The sequence below is a fragment of the Coregonus lavaretus genome (genome assembly GCF_964263955.1).
Source record: "Coregonus lavaretus genome assembly, chromosome: 11".
NCBI classification, from domain to species: Eukaryota; Metazoa; Chordata; class Actinopteri; order Salmoniformes; family Salmonidae; genus Coregonus; species Coregonus lavaretus.
In genome coordinates, this window is record NC_139998.1 from 5,003,302 (window position 1) to 5,024,206 (window position 20,905).

General features: G+C 44.7%; 1 long non-coding RNA gene across 1 annotated transcript; it reads right to left on the reverse strand.

Moving 5' to 3' along the window:
- Positions 1-15,317: 15,317 nt before the first annotated feature.
- On the reverse strand, positions 15,318-16,179 carry LOC311137153. Its single transcript, XR_014613919.1, has 4 exons — positions 16,131-16,179; positions 15,868-16,039; positions 15,607-15,734; positions 15,318-15,479 (listed from the first exon to the last, which is right to left on the reverse strand). It is a non-coding gene; the product is annotated as an uncharacterized lncRNA (long non-coding RNA).
- Between the last annotated feature and the right edge of the window lie 4,726 nt (positions 16,180-20,905).

The window sequence follows — 20,905 nt, forward strand, 5'->3', positions numbered from 1 at the left end:
CAAAGAGCTCTATTTTCATGCCATCTAACCATAGCGCTGGTTCCAAGTGTCAGTGCTGTTTAACAAACTCCAGGGGGCCATACTTTCGAACATAAGAAAAAGTTCAAGATTAAGTTTAAGCCTCAGCCAATTAAAATCGTTGATGTAGTGTCACGTGATAGAACGCTACATTGTAGCTGGTCCCATCAGATAACCTGGCACACCAGGTGTCAGTAATTATTTCCTGTAACAATTTCCTCATCAGCCTATCAAGTTTTGTAAACATGTGGACTTGATAGTACACTTTTTCATGAGAGCGTCTTTAACAGAAGTCAAACGGCACGATCTGCTATTCAAAGCTACAGTGGGGGAAAAAGGTATTTAGTCAGCCACCAATTGTGCAAGTTCTCCCACTTCAAAAGATGAGAGAGGCCTGTAATTTTCATCATAGGTACACGTCAACTATGACAGACAAATTGATTTTAAAACATCCAGAAAATCACATTGTAGGATTTTTTATGAATTTATTTGCAAATTATGGTGGAAAATAAGTATTTGGTCACCTACAAACAAGCAAGATTTCTGGCTCTCACAGACCTGTAACTTCTTCTTTAAGAGGCTCCTCTGTCCTCCACTCGTTACCTGTATTAATGGCACCTGTTTGAACTTGTTATCAGTATAAAAGACACCTGTCCCCAACCTCAAACAGTCACACTCCAAACTCCACTATGGCCAAGACCAAAGAGCTGTCAAAGGACACCAGAAACAAAATTGTAGACCTGCACCAGGCTGGGAAGACTGAATCTGCAATAGGTAAGCAGCTTGGTTTGAAGAAAGCAACTGTGGGAGCAATTATTAGGAAATGGAAGACATACAAGACCATTGATAATCTCACCCCGTGCGGTCAAAATGATCACAAGAACGGTGAGCAAAAATCCCAGAACCACACAGGGGGACATTGTGAATGACCTGCAGAGAGCTGGGACCAAAGTAACAAAGCCTACCATCAGTAACACACTACGCCGCCACGGACTCAAATCCTGCAGTGCCAGATGTGTCCCCCTGCTTAAGCCAGTACATGTCCAGGCCCGTCTGAAGTTTGCTAGAGTGCATTTGGATGATCCAGAAGAGGATTGGGAGAATGTCATATGGTCAGATGAAACCAAAATAGAACTTTTTGGTAAAAACTCAACTCGTCGTGTTTGGAGGACAAAGAATGCTGAGTTGCATCCAAAGAACACCATACCTACTGTGAGGCATGGGGGTGGAAACATCATGCTTTGGGGCTGTTTTTCTGCAAAGGGACCAGGACGACTGATCCGTGTAAAGGAAAGAATGAATGGGGCCATGTATCGTGAGATTTTGAGTGAAAACCTCCTTCCATCAGCAAGGGCATTGAAGATGAAACGTGGCTGGGTCTTTCAGCATGACAATGATCCCAAACACACCGCCCGGGCAACGAAGGAGTGGCTTCGTAAGAAGCATTTCAAAGTCCTGGAGTGGCCTAGCCAGTCTCCAGATCTCAACCCCATAGAAAGTCTTTGGAGGGAGTTGAAAGTCCGTGTTGCCCAGCGACAGCCCCAAAACATCACTGCTCTAGAGGAGATCTGCATGGAGGAATGGGCCAAAATACCAGCAACAGTGTGTGAAAACCTTGTGAAGACTTACAGAAAACGTTTGACCTGTGTCATTGCCAACAAAGGGTATATAACAAAGTATTGAGAAACTTTTGTTATTGACCAAATACTTATTTTCCACCATCATTTGCAAATAAATTCATTAAAAATCCTACAATGTGATTTTCAGGTTTTTGTTTTCCTCATTTTGTCTGTCATAGTTGACGTTTACCTATGATGAAAATTACAGGCCTCTCTCATCTTTTTAAGTGGGAGAACTTGCACAATTGGTGGCTGACTAAATACTTTTTTTCCCCACTGTACTTTAAACACGCTCAGAAGTTTAACGACGATTAAACGATTATATCACAGTGTAGTGAGCCTGGCTCCTCCCTTACCAAAAAAACGGGCTTCTGGCAAACAGTTGTGGCAAAATTTTGGCCAATTTGACGCAAATTTGCGGCAAGCTCATATTTTCACCTGCAAATTCGTTTTGTGGCAAACTGTTGTGGTAAATTTGCGGCAACTTGAGAACTTCTGGCAAACTATTCTGGGAAACTCAGTATGAATATGCAAATTAGATCAGGTTTTTGGTTATTGTGTGTTAAAAAACATTGTATTCAGACACAAAAAAAATATATATATATATAGGATTAAAAAAAAAACAAAAAAAAAACAATATCAATATAAAACAAATTAAAATTAAAAATAAAGATAAAAAATAAATAAAGATAAAAATAAGTGTAAAGTGGTTGTCCCTCTAGCTTTCATAAGGTGAATGCACCAATTTGTAAGTCACTCTGGATAAGAGCGTCTGCTAAATGACGTAAATGTAATGTAAATGTAAAGAAAAACTAAACATACTAAGTGTAGTAAATATACTAAACAAATGTATTCAATGTCTTTAACAGATACAAATAAATCCAATACAACTTGAAATCATCAGCATGGTAATGAAGAAAATAATAAAGACTGGAAATTGTTTAATCTTTTTATGTAGCTACAACATTTACATGAGAGAAATGTGAACGCTATGGGGATGTTGACCTTAAGATTTTTCAAGGGACAAGTACATAATTATTTACATGAGCCAAGTGATAACTGATCAATAGATTAACCAATGGAAGTTTAAAGGATAATTAACTAAATGTTTAATCATTAAAGCAATAAAACCTCAATCAAACCCAGTTCGGAACTATTTTTACATTTACATTTTACATTTTAGTCAGTTAGCAGACACTCTTATCCTGAGCAACTTACAGTTCGTGAGTGCATACATTTTTTTTTCTTCATACTACACCTGTCTAAATGGTGTAGGCTATATTACATGGATTATTATACTTTTTAAAATGTATTCTGCATCAGTGGCTTGTAGGCTATGCGTGGAAGCCAGGAGATGCTAAATGTGTTTATGTTAATTAATGGTCAATTACCATGAGACCTGCAGTTATTTGCACTGGCTGACAAAATGTAATGAACGCCACAGCCCTAGTCACAGCTCTCCCTGCACTGTGAGTCACGTGGGTCGCATCAGCCAGGCTAGTTAATCACAGCAAACAGAATCAAATTCAAGTCGTCTAATGTTTTTCTAAAACATGTAACCCACCATGCCCGGAGTATCCAGCAGACGCGGATACTCTTGGACTATCTCGACTGTCTTCGCACCATTCTGTCTGGTCCACTGAGCCCTCTGGATCGCAGTCTCCTTCATGTTCTCCACAATCTGGTTTGCCGGCCAGATGTTGTTCAGCCACTTGGTCATCTGGGCTGCCCTCTCACATTTGACTCTGTTGTGGAGTATTCAATTATAAATTCCTTTTAACAATCAGTTTTTAAAATACACAACAAATCTTTCAACATATACCTGGCAAGACACGGCTACTGCTCAAGCTTGTTGTGTCGCTTGGTGTGTCCACAGTCCTATGTATTCATGTGTGCATTCCGAGGACCTCCCCTCGTGTATAAAAAATTTGGCGTTTACGGAATACTTACTGCATGTAAAGCTTTTATGTTCTTCTTTAACTTAAGGCTATAGTCGAGTTATCCAAAAGCAATAGTGTTTCCTGGTCCATCTCTTCCACTGCAAAAGAGAGGGTAAAAGGGAAAGGGGGTACCTAATCAGTTGCGCAACTGAAAGCATTAATCCGAAATGTGTCTTCCGCATTTAACCCAACCCCTCTGAATCAGACAGGTGCGGGGGGGCTGCCTTTATCGACATCCACGTCTTCGGCACCAGGGGAGCAGTTGTTTTTGGGATTTAACTGGCCAGAACCAGTGATCAGTTACTGGGCCAACGCTTTTAACCTCTAGGCTTAACCGCAAGGGGGGGGGGGTTTTAAGGGATAATTTCACCCACATTTCTAAGTTAAATACTTTGAGGGAAGGGTTGATAAGCCAGGTCAAATGGTTGAACAAAGGCAAAGGAGTGAGGAAAGAGCTAAATGAATAGGGGCGGCAGTAGCTTCGAGGTTAGAAAGGCAGGCTGATATTCAAACCCCCGAGCTGCCTGCGGGGGAAATCTGCAGGGAGTGATCCGTCAGCCAGAGGGTTACCAGCTACAATATCTCTGTGTACTACCTACTGCTGTTGTGCCCTTGAGCAAGGCACTTTACCTCTATGTGCCTATGTTTTTATTTATTTTATTTTATTTTTCATTTCACCTTTATTTAACCAGGTAAGCCAGTTGAGAACAAGTTCTCATTTACAACCGCGACCTGGCCAAGATAAAGCAAAGCAGTGCGATAAAAAGAACAACAGCACAGAGTTACACATGGGATAAAACAAAACATACAGTCAATAACACAATAGAAAATCTATATACAGTGTGTGCAAATGTAGTAATTTATGGAGGTAAGGCAATAAATAGGCCATAGTGCAAAATAATTATAATTTAGTATTAACACTGGAATGATAGATGTGCAGAAGAAGATGTGCAAATAAAGATAATTGGGTGCAAATGAGCAAAATAAATGACAATATGGGGATGAGGTAGTTGGGTGGGCTAATTACAGATGGGCTGTGTACAGGTGCAGTAATTGGTAAGCTGCTCTGACAACTGATGCTTAAAGTTAGTGAGGGAGATAAGAGTCTCCAGCTTCAGAGATTTTTGCAGTTCGTTCCAGTCATTAGCAACAGAGAACTGGAAGGAATGGCGGCCAAAGGAGGTGTTGGCTTTGGGGATGACCAGTGAGATATACCTGCTGGAGCACAAACTACGGGTGGGTGTTGCTATGGTGACCAATGAGCTAAGATAAGGCTGGGATTTGCCTAGCAGTGATTTATAGATGACCTGGAGCCAGTGGGTAGGCGACGAATATGTAGTGAGGGCCCATGAGCTGCTCCCAGCATGTAATGTGTGTCAGGTTGGTCACTGTGACAGAATATCTGTGCAAATGACCAATAAAGCAAGTATGGTAAAATGAAGGCCAGACTATCTATGGTTGTTGTGCATGTAATGTACACTACATGACCAAAGGTATGTGGACACCTGCTCGTCGAACATCTCATTCCAAAATCATGGGCATTAATATGGAGTTGGTCCCCCCTTTGCTGCATTAACAGCATTCCCTCCCCTTTGCTGCTATAACAGCCTCCACTCTTCTGGGAAGGCTTTCCACTAGATGTTGGAACATCTTGCAACCATTCAGCCACAAGAGCATTAGTGAGGTCGGGCACTGATGTTGGGGGCGATTAAGCCTGGCTCGCAATTGACGTTCCAATTCATCCCAAAGGTGTTCAATGGGGTTGAGGTCAGGGCTCTGTGCAGGCCAGTCAAGTTCTTCCACACTGATCTCGACAAACTATTTCTGTCTGGACCTCACTTTGTGCACGGGGGCATTGTCATGCTGAAACAAGAAAGAGTCTTCCCCAAACTGTTGCCACAAATTGGAAGCACAGAATCGTCTAGAATGTAATTGTATGCTGTAGCTTTAAGATTTCTCTTCACTGGAACTAAGGGGCCTAGCCTGAACCATGAAAAACTGCCCCAGACCATTATTCCTCCTCCACCAAACTTTACAGTTGGCACTATGCATTGGGACAGGTAGTGTTCTCTTGGTATCCGCCAAACCCAGATTAGTCCGTCGGACTGCCAGATGGTGACGCGTGATTCATCACTCCAGAGAACATGTTTCCACTGCTCCAGAGTCCAATGGCCGCAAGCTTTATACCACTCCAGTTGACACTTGGCAGTGCGCATGATGATTTTAGACTTGTGTGCGGCTGCTCGGCCATGGCAACCTATTTCATGAAGCTCCTGATGAACAGTTCTTGTGCTGACGTTTCTTCCAGAGGCAGTTTGGATCTCGGTAGTGAGTGTTGCAACCAAGAACAGACCATTTTTACAGGCTGCGTGTTTCAGCACTGGGTGGTCCCATTCTGTGAGCTTGTGTGTCTCCTAGACGTTTACACTTCACAATAACAGCACTTACAGTTGACCGGGGCAGCTCTAGCAGGGCAGGAATTTGACGAACTGACTTGTTGGAAAGGTGGCATCCTATGACGGTGCAACGTTGAAAGTCACTGCGCTCTTCAGTAAGGCTATTCTACTGCCAATGTTTCTCTATGGTTATTGCATGGCTGCACATTAAAAACAGAAGTGTTAATTTAACTCCTATCGAGTTGAATTTAACTCTGTTTTAGATAACATTTGGTCCCACTCAAAATCAGTGTAAAATGTACTCTTTGGTCAGTGTAAAACTTTTAGAGTTAATTCTACTCCATATTGTGTAAAAAATAACAATGAAATGTGTCAAAATATTTAACACTGTAGTTTAATCACACTGTTGAGAGTAATATGATTACACTGTATAGAGTTAAGTCAACTACAATTTTACTTTAAAAAATGACACTTTAAAGTGTAATGATATTTACTTTTCATTTCTCTACAGTGTTTTTTTTTTTTTAATTTAAATCATATGATGTAGTGTTACTGAATTATAGAAATATCAATACTATCAAATAAAACAAAGCACAATAATACAAGATGAGAGCACCCACATTTATTGAAAAAAAAAAGTATAATTTCAATGTCCGTGAATTTACATTGTACACCCATTGCCTTGTCTATGACAGAAGTATAACATCATAAAAATGTTCACCAGAGAAAGCAATATGGCACAACAAGGAGAGCTGTGTCATTTCCTCCATATGACCTTTGTATGTCAAAAGGTCTAGGGTAGTGCAGGATGTCGACATGAAAAAAAACTAAATCATGCTTTGATCTGATCACCTCATATGCATGGAAATGTTCTTGAAAAGTTACTGTAACTAAAGGCACTGTGAGTAGTAACAGTTTTTCACACATTATCAGAACTGACTCAATCTGATAAAACAAGGGCACTTCAGAGTCAACTTCGCCACAGATAACCAAGTGTGGGCGATAAACATACCCATTATGTTTAGCCCAATTAACCTTCATAACCTGAATGCTACTGGGCACTTGCATTGCCAAAGCAATTTCAGAACCTCCTTTTACCATATTTAAAGCCACCATTTTTCCTGGACCAATATCTAACCGAATAAAAGTTGTTGATCTTCGCCAACTATATGCCATATGATTCTGATGCTTTTTTGCCAGCGTTTTGGTAATATTTTTAAACGATTTAAGCTGTTTTTTGAAAAAATTATGTTTGCCTTCATACCTCATACACCAACTATGAAGTACAGGCCCTATTTTCTGGATGCAGCGGGGATAGTGGATAAGAAAATGGTGCTTTGGTAAAAGTTTTTTCTGAGGATACAACTTCTTAAACAGTGTATGGTGATCAACAATCAAATGTTTTAAATATACACATAGACCTTGAGATAACATGGGCGAGAATATAATGTTAATTATTTGCAATAATAAAAGAAGCAGGCCCCAGTGTTGGTCAGTAGAAGTTACCAAATCTCCAAAGATAAGAGGAACATTCCTAAGTAAGCACCAGGACTGAATTGCATTCAGTCCCAGATCATTAGATCCTTCACTTAAATTAACAGTCACAGGCCTGTTATTTCTCTCTGTGAAACCATAATCAAAACTTTGTATTCTTGAATGTATTTCTCCTGATGTAACATGTTTTTCATTCAAATACAGAAATAATAACTTCAATTCGTACTGGCCAACCCCTTCTAACACATCATGCATCACATCAACTGAGAAGTTCTCAGTTGTGTGAAAATACCTCAATGAATTTAATATGCATGACCTTTTCACACCAAAAACATACGGAAGGGATGGATTACAAGCCATTTCTTGACAGTGAGCAGTATGCATATCTTTGGTGCGTAAAACTATTTTGGAAGAATCTTCAGAGAATTCTGTTTGAAAGTCCTCCTTTTCTGCTAAACAGAACCTGCAACAGTACCTTGCACTGAAAGACTCCACCAGACCAAACAAACTATGCAAACCCAAATTATCACCTGTTACCTGTACTACAGTGCCACGTACATAACCACTGTATAATGGAATCTCAATACCATCGCTCTCTAACACTTTAATGTCTCGAACAATGGGAGCAAAAATTTCACTAAAACCATATTGTTTAACATCTTGAGTATGAAATAAGGCGCACAGGTGTATGTTAGCCAAAAAAGAATTCCATTTTGGAGAGAAGTTTCTTAAAGTAAAATATACTCCACCCAATTTATGAATACCTCGCTTGGAACCCAATGGGTTGGCGACCTCAAAATCATCATAGAACATCTGGACCTGTATTGTCTGCTTCTCAGTTGAGAACAGGGGGTGACTTTTAAAAAACGATCCATCACAAATATCTCTCAGTCTAGAGTTTTGCAACATTTCTGCAAAATACTGACTTTTAAATATTGACTGCAGTGTAGATAAAATTGGAATATACATGAATTTATCTTGAACTACTACCTGATCATATGTTCCAGTCTTTTTATTTAGTCTTGTGTCAAATCTTGAACCAATCACACATTCAACTGGTTCTACTATTTCCCACTTGGCAGTCATACATTTTGATCGCTTGTATTCCGAATTTAGAACTGTGAAAGGATTCTCTAACCCCTCAAAACACGCCTCAACTTTCTTGCACATTTCTGTTTCTCTTTCATTACTAAATACATGCTTTATCACTGTTTCTTTAGCATGCTGATGAATATCTTGAACAATCTCTTCCATGGAAATCACTACAGTATTTACTGTACTTTGACCAACACCTGCTGCCTTTAGATCAGAAATAACAGCAGCACAACTATTTACAATGTATGGCGAAGATAACTCTGACTCAGCCTCTAAACATTCAGTCGACACTTCAACATGAGAAATATTACTGGTGTTGACGGTACTTTGAGGGTCTGAAAGATCATCTTCTATAGAATCTACTAAACTTTCTCCGTGGCACTTGTTAAGATGTTTTCTAAAACCAGAAAAGCTACCAAAAGAACGTGAGCATCCTTCTTGACCACATTTCAGAAAAAGAGTCCTGCCTGTACATAGCCCATGAATTATCTTAAGGTGCTTAACAAGGTTGTTTGGACTTCCATGGTCACTTTTGCAAAGAAAACACTTCATAGTTTTATCTCAACTAACGCACCATTCTTGCTCGCAACTCAGCAACTCTAGGAGTCTCCTTTGTTTCCCCCATGTCGATGTTATAGATGGTTGTTTGTGTCATGAGCACTCTCTCTCCCTGGTAGCAACATTAATTGCATTCAATTCTCTGCCACTCTGCTCACTCTCTCCCTACTCTGCCTAACGAGCTCCACCTGGCTCCGCCCTGCTCTGCTCTTGTTACCTGGCCAGCTGCACTGCATTTCCCACTCACCATCCTCACCTTGCCTCACTCTGTTCTAATTACTCTGCCAGCTGAACTGCATTTCCCCACTAACCTCTCCCAGTATATCAAGCCCTGTTTTTCAGCCAAGCCCTGTCAGATCGTCTTCAAACCCGGACCAGTAACCTGCCTGTCTGCGCTCTGACTCCTGTTTGTGATACCGATCCTTTCTTGACTGCCTCCTTGTTCTACTGCCCCGTCTATCCCGACCTGCCTTCTGGACCTCGACTACTCTCCGATCTTCAGCCCCTCCGGTCTCCGACCACCAGATGAGCGTGCCCAGACGCTTCACCACCCTCAGCCCGATACGCCGCTCCATCACTGGGGAACACACACACTAAGCACTTGGACTGGACACCCCCGGACATTTGGTGACCCCCGGAGCACAGGTACCCACAGGACCCTGAAAGACCCCAGAGCCCCAAGCACCCCTGGAACCCCTGACACCCCTGGCACTCCTCTTCCCGCCTGAAACCTTCAATAAAGAACTCTGAATTTGAACTTGCGCTCTTGGGTCCTCTTCTGTCCGTGACAGAACGATCTGACCATCATGGACCCAGCGCACTCCCTGACCACGATGGAAGAAGAGCCAGAGATGACTGCCCTACAGCGACTGGAACGCTCTGAGGGAGACATAAATCGGATGGCTGGCGACATCGCTTCCCTTCTCCAGCTATTCAACCAGCAGCAACAACAGTTCCAACTGCAGCAACAACAGCTAGCCCAAGCCCTGCAACTACTCTCAAACCCGGCTACTCCACCTGCACCCCCCCCTGGTCCTTCTGTTCCTGTACCACCGACACTCCTTCATCCCTCCGCTGGAGGTCCCAATGCTGCAGGCCCGGCAGTGCTGCCACCAGATCCCCACGCTCCTGAACCAAAGATTGGGAACCCGGAACGTTTTGATGGCAACCAGAAGCAAGTAAGACCATTCTTGAGCAGCTGCCGAATCCAGTTTGCACTACAGCCCAGGACTTTCTCAACAGAGGGAGCCAAGGTGGGGTATGTCATCACACATCTCACCGGTCGAGCTCGGTTGTGGGGAACGGCGGAATTCGACCGGCAAACCCCAGCCTGTGCCTCCTTCAGTGCCTTTGAGGAGGAGATGTTAAAGGTCTTTGACCTAGGCTCGCCAACAGCCGAAGCGTCACAAGCTCTGCTCACCATCCGTCAGGGCAATCGGACAGTGGCAGACTTCTCCATTGACTTTCGTACCCTGGCCAGTCAAAGCTCGTTTAACCCAGAGGCACTGGTGCAAGCCTTCCTCCATAGCCTGGCGGACTATATCAAAGACGAGCTTGTTTCCCATGACCCGCCCTCAACGCTTGATGCCGCCATTGACCTTGCCGTCCGCATTGACCGCCGTATACAGACCCGGAGGAGGGAGAAGGGCCGTCTCAGTCAACCTGCCATCCGCACTCGGGTCGATACCGCTTCTGTCCAGCCCCTGCCTGTCAAGTCCCATAGCCAACTCAATCAGCCTGAGCCCATGGAGATTGGCCGTGCCTCTCTGACTCCCGAGGAGCGTCGGCGCCGTCTAAGCTCCAACCTTTGCCTCTACTGTGGTGGCGAAAATCACCGTGTCGCCACTTGTCCGGCAAAAGCCGCAGCTCACCAGGTGTAGGGGAGATCCGGGTGAGCTCAACAAGCCTTCAGTCTCCCTCCATCCGAAAGACCCTGCTTCATCTCCGCCTTCAGCTTTCTGACAAGACTCATACATTGGCCGCCCTTGTGGATTCCGGAGCCGAAGCAAACATCATGGACCCTGAGCTTGCACAGCAACTGGGCGTGAACCATCATCAACTGACACAACCCATTCCTGCACGAGCCCTGGATGGGCATCATCTTGGCACTGTCACTCATATCTCCGCCCCTGTGACAATCCTGCTGTCAGGAAACCACCAGGAGTCCATCCAGTTTCACCTCCTACACTCACCTGGCCAACCACTCATTCTTGGATACCCGTGGCTCCGTCAGCACAACCCCCACATCGACTGGGAGACAGGAACAGTCCGTGAGTGGGGAAGGAGTTGTCACCAGACCTGTTTAAGGGGGGCCACCCTGCCCGTTCACCGGGAAAGATCTAGCGCTACCCCCGACATATCCAATGTTCCGGCCTGTTACCACAGCCTGAAAGAGGTGTTCAACAAATCCAAGGCGACATCTCTACCCCCACACAGACCCTATGACTGCGCGATTGATCTCCTGCCTGGCACAGCACCTCCCAAGGGTCGTCTGTATTCACTGTCAGCCCCGGAAAGAAAGGCCATGGAGGACTACATTAATGACTCTCTTGCCGCCGGGATAATTAGACCGTCATCTTCCCCCGCAGGAGCGGGATTCTTCTTTGTCGGCAAGAAGGACGGTTCTCTTCGTCCATGCATAGATTACCGGGGTCTGAACGACATCACGGTTAAGAATCGCTACCCACTGCCCTTACTTTCGTCTGCCTTCGAACTGCTGCAGGGAGCCACTGTATTCACAAAGCTGGACCTTCGCAATGCCTACCATCTGGTGCGGATGAGGGAGGGAGACGAATGGAAGACAGCGTTCAACACACCAACCGGCCACTATGAATATCTCGTCATGCCCTTCGGCCTCACCAATGCCCCAGCAGTTTTTCAAGCCCTAGTGAATGATATCCTCAGGGACATGCTAAATACGTTCGTATTTGTGTACCTTGACGATATTTTAATATTCTCAAAGACTCTGTCAGAACACACGCACCACGTCCAGTTGGTCCTGCGCCGCCTGCTGGAGAACTCTCTTTTCGTGAAGGCAGAGAAGTGCGAGTTCCATGCCAAAACCGTTTCATTCCTGGGGTATGTGGTGACCGAGGGCAGCATTCAGATGGATCTCACGAAGGTGTCGGCTGTCACTTCCTGGCCAGTTCCTGAGTCTCGGAAAAAGTTGCAACAGTTCCTGGGCTTTGCCAACTTTTATAGGAGATTCATCAGAAACTATAGCACAGTGGCTGCACCCCTCACGGCGCTAACCAGCACTAAACAACCGTACCAATGGACATCAGCTGCTGATAAGGCCTTCAATATCCTCAAGACATGTTTCACTTCTGCTCCCATCCTCCAGATGCCAGATGCAGCAAGGCAGTTTGTGGTGGAGGTAGATGCTTCGGACGTGGGAGTGGGTGCAGTGCTTTCTCAAAGAGCAGCTGAGGATGGCAAGATGCACCCCTGTGCCTTCTACTCCCGTCGGCTAACCCCTGCCGAATGCAACTACGACATTGGGAACCGCGAGCTGTTGGCTGTCAAGCTCGCCCTTGAAGAATGGCGGCACTGGTTAGAGGGGTCAAAGGAACCATTCGTAGTGTGGACAGACCACAAGAACCTGGAGTATATCCAAACAGCCAGGAGGCTGAACTCCCGTCAACAGCGGTGGTCTCTGTTCTTTACGCGCTTCAATTTCACGCTCTCCTACCGCCCGGGATCTCGCAACATCAAACCTGATGCTCTTTCCCGGATGTTTCAGAAGGACGAGACCACCGCCATGACAGCCCCCATTCTTCCCAGCCACTTGGTCGTAGCGGCCCTCACCTGGGAGATCGAGAAGCAGGTCATGGAGGCTCTTCGGGACCAGCCAGGTCCAAGCACCAGCGCCCCCAACCGTCTGTTTGTTCCAGCAAATCTCAGGTCACCTGTGATTCAGTGGGGGCACGAATCCCGTCTGGCCTGTCATCCCGGCATCACTCGCACCCTTCATCTGGTCCGCCAGCGGTTCTGGTGGCGGCGGATGAGACGGGATGTCCGAGAATTCATCCGAGCTTGTCCCACTTGTAACCGAAACAAGACCCCCAACCAGCCTCCTGCTGGGTTGCTGCAACCCCTACTCATACCCAAGAGGCCCTGGTCCCACGTTTCACTGGACTTTGTTACGGGCCTTCCGCCCTCTGACGGACACACAGTCATCCTTACCATTGTTGACCGCTTTAGTAAGATGACCCACTTCGTGCCCCTTCCCAAACTACCCTCTGCTAAAGAGACCTCCCGGGTGGTCCTGGAACATGTGTTTCGTATCCATGGCCTACCCCAGGATATAGTGTCAGACCGGGGCCCGCAATTCTCAGCAACCTTTTGGAAGGAGTTCTGTCATCTCCTTGGGGCCACCGCCAGCCTATCGTCTGGATTCCACCCGCAGTCAAACGGCCAGACTGAACGCATGAACCAGGAGCTGGAGAAGGCACTGAGGTGTGTGGCTTCCCAAAATCCCCGGGCCTGGGCTCAACACCTGCTCTGGGTGGAATATGCCCATAATTCACTCACCAGTTCCTCCACCGGGCTCTCCCCCTTTCAGTGTGTCTACGGGTATCAACCTCCACTGTTTGCCAGCCAGGAGGCGGATGCCACCTGTCCGTCTGCTCTTGCGTATGCCCGCCGCTGCCGCCGCACTTGGGCCCAGGCTCGCACTGTGCTCCTGAAGTCTGGAACCAGCTACGCCGTCGGTGCCAACCGACGGAGGACCCCAGCACCTACTTACCGGGTTGGTCAGAAGGTCTGGCTGTCTGCCCGGGATCTGCCGCTGCGGGTTGAATCACGAAAGCTGGCCCCTCGCTTCATTGGTCCTTTTCCTGTGCAGAAAGTCATCAGTCCAACGGCGGTCCGACTTCAGTTGCCCGCTTCCATGCGGGTCCACCCCACCTTCCACGTCTCCAAGGTCAAGCCGGTCCATGAAAGTCTCCTGGTCCCTGCAGCTCCGGCGCCACCTCCTCCGCGCCTCGTAGATGGCGGTCCTGTCTTCACCGTCCGGCGGCTGCTCCGCTCTAGGCGAAGGGGTAGGGGTCTCCAGTACCTCGTTGACTGGGAGGGATATGGTCCAGAGGAGAGGACCTGGATCCCGGCCAGGAGGATAGTGGACCGGACCCTTATCACTGACTTCCACCGACTACATCCTGATCAGCCTGCAATCCGTAGGGGCCGTCCAAGAGGGGTTCCTAGCCGTCCTGCCCGCCCTGCTTCCTGTCCTGTGCCTGACCCTGCTCCTGTCTCAGTGCCTGTCCTGTCTCCCGACCGTGACCCTCCAGCTCCTTCTGAGGATGAGGAGATTCACTCGGACCGCTCGGAGGAGTTCTGACCCGCCGCCTGCTCCCCTCCACCCTCCCGGCATGATGTTGTTCTTGGGACTTCTGGGGCCGTCCCTTGGAGGGGGGGTCCTGTCATGAGCACTCTCTCTCCCTGGTAGCAACATTAATTGCATTCAATTCTCTGCCACTCTGCTCACTCTCTCCCTACTCTGCCTAACGAGCTCCACCTGGCTCCGCCCTGCTCTGCTCTTGTTACCTGGCCAGCTGCACTGCATTTCCCACTCACCATCCTCACCTTGCCTCACTCTGTTCTAATTACTCTGCCAGCTGAACTGCATTTCCCCACTAACCTCTCCCAGTATATCAAGCCCTGTTTTTCAGCCAAGCCCTGTCAGATCGTCTTCAAACCCGGACCAGTAACCTGCCTGTCTGCGCTCTGACTCCTGTTTGTGATACCGATCCTTTCTTGACTGCCTCCTTGTTCTACTGCCCCGTCTATCCCGACCTGCCTTCTGGACCTCGACTACTCTCCGATCTTCAGCCCCTCCGGTCTCCGACCACCAGATGAGCGTGCCCAGACGCTTCACCACCCTCAGCCCGATACGCCGCTCCATCACTGGGGAACACACACACTAAGCACTTGGACTGGACACCCCCGGACATTTGGTGACCCCCGGAGCACAGGTACCCACAGGACCCTGAAAGACCCCAGAGCCCCAAGCACCCCTGGAACCCCTGACACCCCTGGCACTCCTCTTCCCGCCTGAAACCTTCAATAAAGAACTCTGAATTTGAACTTGCGCTCTTGGGTCCTCTTCTGTCCGTGACAGTTTGCACAAAAGTGAAAAAGCTGCTCAAGGAAGAACTGTATGACGTACCAAATACGTAATGGGCTTTAATGACTTCGTCAAAAGCTCCTACTGAACCTGTTGCCTTGCATGGAAGAGCATGCTTGTCAACCACAATGAAGTAGGAGTGAATGCTGCTCTGTGTGGATCCCTGGGCGAGAAGGTAGGGCTGACTGCTTTGGGTGATGTTGTCAAGATGCTGCTGCACACTGGTTCCAACCTACAAAAAAAAACACATTCAACAGAATTGTTTTGGTGACTAACCTCTGACAATAGATAAGATCACCTCAAACTGTGCACAAGATTGAGATGATGGAATATATATTTTAAACAACTGTTAAGCATACCTTTTGAAATCTGATGAGCTGATCTACAGCTTGATATGCAGACATCTTTCCCGGCCTCTTTCTACCTTGTGCAGATGGTGGTAGCAAATGTAGCAGCAGCAAGATGGCAGACATGTCACTGTCCCAGCCTACAAATAAGTAAATAAAAACCTGGTTAACATTGTGCCGTAGCATAACATTCTTATTCACAACTTGCACCATTATGGACATATAATGCACACCTACATTATCCACATAAAAAGTAAAACAGTTCATTCATACCATTCTCAACTTCAGCAGCTGACTCAGCATTGCGCATCAAATCCAAGAGTTCTGTGGTGGATACAAGTCCATGGCTTTCCTTTATTACTTTTGCTTTGAAAGTGGTTGGCCACTTCTCCAAGAATTTGTTGGCTGTGGCCTCACCAAACAGAAGTCTGAAATCTTGTTCTATCTGCAATGTAACACACAAAGACAGAAATAATGAGTGTTACCTTATTCTTCATTGGATATTTTTGGTGATGCAGTGAATTAAGTTGTCATACCAGTCCTGGTGTGTCCAGAAATCTTGGGAAGACCGAGAAGACATCTGATGATTTGGCTTCATCGTTGACCATTGCTTGCCGATATATGAAGGTCATTTTCATCTTCTCACGGACAGTGTTTTCATCAGCAGAGTGTCTCAAAACAGCAATAGCTGCTTCCACATCCTCATCAGATGGCTCTCTGTCATAGGTGAAGGGCTGACGATCACGGCCTGGCCCACCAACTTAAGACAAAATACAGTGTTAAGAAATCCTTTCTGTACAATTCACAGGTCACCATTATAATTACATGTCACTGATCAGAAAACATACCTTTAGGAGATTTGCTGACTGAGGCACCTCTTTCCTCTGCTGTTTTTCTTTGTATGGTCTTCAATCGCCATGCAAGGTATCCGGAACCACTCTCCGGATCGTAGTAATGATCCTATATTATTATAAATATATTATAAAGGAGTACTATTCCCATTTCATAGAGTGAATATGTGCATAATGTTGCAATAACCCATTTACTTACATATCCATGTTGTGAGTATGGGTCTTCTAGATAGGGAAACAAAGCTACTATCCCCTGTGCATACATCACTCTGACACTTTTGGGGGGGGATGTCCTAGCATATGAATTCAAAGTTAACATCACACTGAATTGATATTGCACAACACATTTTACATAATTAATAACCGGAAAATAATAACAATGTTTCTTTACAGCCCATCTATATGCTTAATGCTTACCCATGTGTTTCTGTCATCTCAGCAGCAAGTATGTTGATCATCTGTCTTCTGGTGGCATCTGTCAGAGATTTGGTTTTTCCATACTCTTGCATAATGCGTTCACCACCAGGCTTTGATGTTAGGATTTTTTCAATCAGCTATAGGTGGAAAGAAATGTGCTTTCCGTAATTGTAAAACAATATGTAATGCTGTCACATGATGAAACAACATTCAGATTGGACTTAACAGCAATGTTCACCACTTACTGCTTTTGCCTCATAGTTTATGTGGCATGGCCTTTTAGGCTGGCTTCCTTCGCCAGCCGCTACTTCTTCAACATCGTCACACACAGTGAAATTCAGAATGATGGTGTCATCAGATGTACCCGAGCATGATGATGAATGAGAGGTATCTGTTCATTATGAAATTTGTGCAAAACATAGAAACATATTACAATAAACTGTTATTTTTAAGACAATAAAGGTTCTCATTCTGGCCTTTAAACTAAAAAACTAATTGAATGAATGAATACCAAGTCCATTGCCCAGCATGATTCTGAAAGTTCCAGGTGACTCCTTTACTAATTCTTCAAAAACATCTGAGTCAACTTCTGTGTCAGACTGGTCATACACCTTAATGTCTGGCTTTCTGCTTTCTGGTATGTTGAATTTTAGACACACTGTTAAAAAAAGAAGAAAAAAAAGAAAAACATGCATTCCCTTCTCACAAGAATCCAAGTTCATACTTAAGGTTGCCTCATGTGTTCACAAAATGATGAAAGACAAGGATCTGCACCTGATTTTATGTTACTGAAAATATAAAGCACAGCAGAAATGACTATAGACCTAAATAGATATCATAAGATAATAGCTTAATGCTGTATTATTTTGTCATTAGGGTGATATGTATTGCTTTAACCTATTATACCTACCTTCTTTCAAGAAAGCATTGAATGTCAGCTCAGACAGCTTGACGTATTTCTGCTCTTCCCCGAGCTGAACACGCAACAGCATTTTGCCTCTGTTAACAAAGAAAATATATATTCAAAATCATCATTTAGTGCTGGTTCAACTAAGCGTTAGCTAACTATCCATTTATCTCAGTAGTACTAGCTACGCAATGCACTATGCATTACTTAGACGTTACACAGCAATTACAAAGGCTGAAGTAGACAAAGTTGTGCTGGTTGAATATAACGTTAAGCTGCCATTTTCTGCAGCAAATGGGTGTAGGCTAGTTCAAGTTTAGAGGCACATTGTCCCATTAGCTACCAAATAACTAGCTATGTGTCAAAGTTAGCTAGCTCATTAGCCATTTTAGTTCGAACAGTAGCTAACCATTAAAATGGTTAAGCAATGTTAAACAAACCCGTCATGCAAATCAGTGATCTAAGTTATCGTTTTATAACACCAACATTAGCTGGCTAACTATCAGAAGCATGCTAACATTACCGTTATATATAGCTTTATAAAAAACAGTTAACGTTAGTGTAAGGAAGCCTGGGAAGCTATACAATAACGTTAGCTAACAATACTATCTGTATAAATGTTTTGTTGTTAGCTAACGTTATTTTACGTATTTACCATTCTGACAAACTTCATTCGTGAAAATATTGCAACACAAAGAAAGACAGTTACCGATACTGATTGCAAGCTAGCTAACCGCATGACAAGCACAATCTGCGCTCATGCCAAACGGTGGTGTCCTTCAAACGAACTGATTAGCTAAGTTAACGTTACCTATTTTTAGCCATATGAAACAGCAAGCCATTCACAAAAATGTCAAACATATTCCATGGGTATATCATATAACAGTTATTACTGTCAACCATCTGAACTTACAAGCTAATTTAGCTGGCTGATGACGAGGTCACTGCAAGGGGGACCGCCGCATGGAACTCGTAACTTAAAATATGACCTTGACATCAGCACAACTCTAAAATTATGTAAAGTTAAAAAATACCGGTTTGGTGTTGAAAAAACGGGGATGTAACTTACCTAGCAATATCTGTGGCCTAGCTACTCCTTCGCAATCTTCCTCCACCAACGTACGTGCCAAACTTCAGCAAAGCAGAGTGGCGGGTATTCATCACTGCTGTAGAGTTGAAATTGTCACTGCGTATCTGCAGATTTTTACACTCACTTTTAACTCCACTGATAGAGCAACTTTACTCTCAAAAATGTTGAAAATACTCTATCTGGGTTAAAATAACTTTACTCTGAAATATTAACACCCCATTTTTTACTGTGTGTGTACTCGATTTTATACACCTGTCAGCAACGGGGGTGGAATAGCCGAATCCACTAATTTGAAGGGGTGTCCACATACTTTTGTATATATAGTGTATCTTGAGTATGTAGAACTAGTTTAATTTCTTGCTTTTCCTGCCTCTCCTATCAAATTGTATATGAATATTGTGTACTGGACATCATGCATTAGGCCTATCTCTATGTGATTTACACTGAGGACCAAATGTTTCAAATAAAGTTTTTAAATTGTCCAGCAGAGGATGCTATTATCTTAATATAGATGTGAAGTTTGAAAGAGCCACTATTAACGCAAGTGACAGAGAGGGATCTTTTAGCACATAAATAAAATGTATAAAATCAGCGTCTGTGCCGGGGCTTAGATCAAAGGCAGCAGGTGCGTGAGAGAAACGATATTAACTAAGAGTTACTCTTAGCACGTATAGAAAGTTCTAACTAGGGCTGACCCCAATTAGTCGACTGGTCGATTGTTTGGTTGTTAGGCTGTTGGTCGAACTAGATTGTTTTAGTTGAGCAGTAACAAATATATATACAGTATATATATATATTTGCGCCCATCTCAGTGAAGTAATCCATTGCGGAGGCATAGACTAAAAGCCAATTTATGCTTGATCCAAAAATGTGGTCGGATGCTCTATATGGAGGGTGTGACACAATTACAGAGCCTCCAGAGGCATGCAGAGGCTAATATCGAGCTCCGTACCGTATCGCCATGCCCTCCCAAATGTTTTAACAATTAGGAGGGCTCTGTATAGCTCCGCATTGACATGATTGGTTGACGGTAGGTGGGGACGGTACATCCTGTATAAACACAAAATCACTTCCTTGACAACAGCTCTGCACTGCTCCACGAAGGCAAGAAGTATAAATGCCCTGACTTCTGCTGAGGCCATATCACCATAAATGCTGCATGGCCAATGCAGACATCAGATTCACCATGCGCCCAGATGCACAATGCACTTCTCTCTCCAGAATGCGCTCTCTCCCGCCAAACAGTGCACATTCATTGTTTCATAACTTCATTGTGTGAATTGTTTGCGTTTGATTGTTAGTGTATATCAATTCCCCATTACATACAGTACCAGTCAAAAGTTTGGACACACCTATTCATTCAAGGGTTTTTCTTTATTTTTAAATGTTTTTACATTGTAGAATAATAGTAAAGACATCAAAGTGCTGCTGTCTGTGTGCTGTATAACGCCTGGTTGGCTTTCATTTGGACAGGGGCCCTGTGCCCCCCACAGCAGACAGTAACCCCACTACAGCCCTCTCAATGTACTGGACAATAACACGGTGACACCTGGCCGCTGTCTGATTTTATTAAAGCTATGTAGACATAGATCACCGCCACTACTGGCTTCCCAGAGAGTGGTCAATAAAGCTATGGAGTTCGCTGCCGCAATTTAAGGCAAGGGCTTAACAGTGGTCAGTGTCAACAAGGAATACCGTTATGAGCTGAACATAACAGTATGCCACTGAAAGGGAGGACAGTATCATAAAAGTGTTAAACAAATCAAAATATATTAGCTACCCTTTGCCTTGATGACAGCTTTGCACACTCTTGGCATTCTCTCAACCAGCTTCACCTGGAATGCTTTTCCAACAGTCTTCAAGGAGTTCCAACATATGCTGAGCACTTGCTGGCTGCTTTTCCTTCACTCTGCCGTCCGACTCATCCCAAACCATCTCAATTATGTTGAGGTCGGGAGATTGTGGAGGCCAGGTCATCTGATGCAGCACTCCATCACACTTCCTTCTGTTTACAGATCCAATCAGTCCAGAGGCCTTCTGACCCTT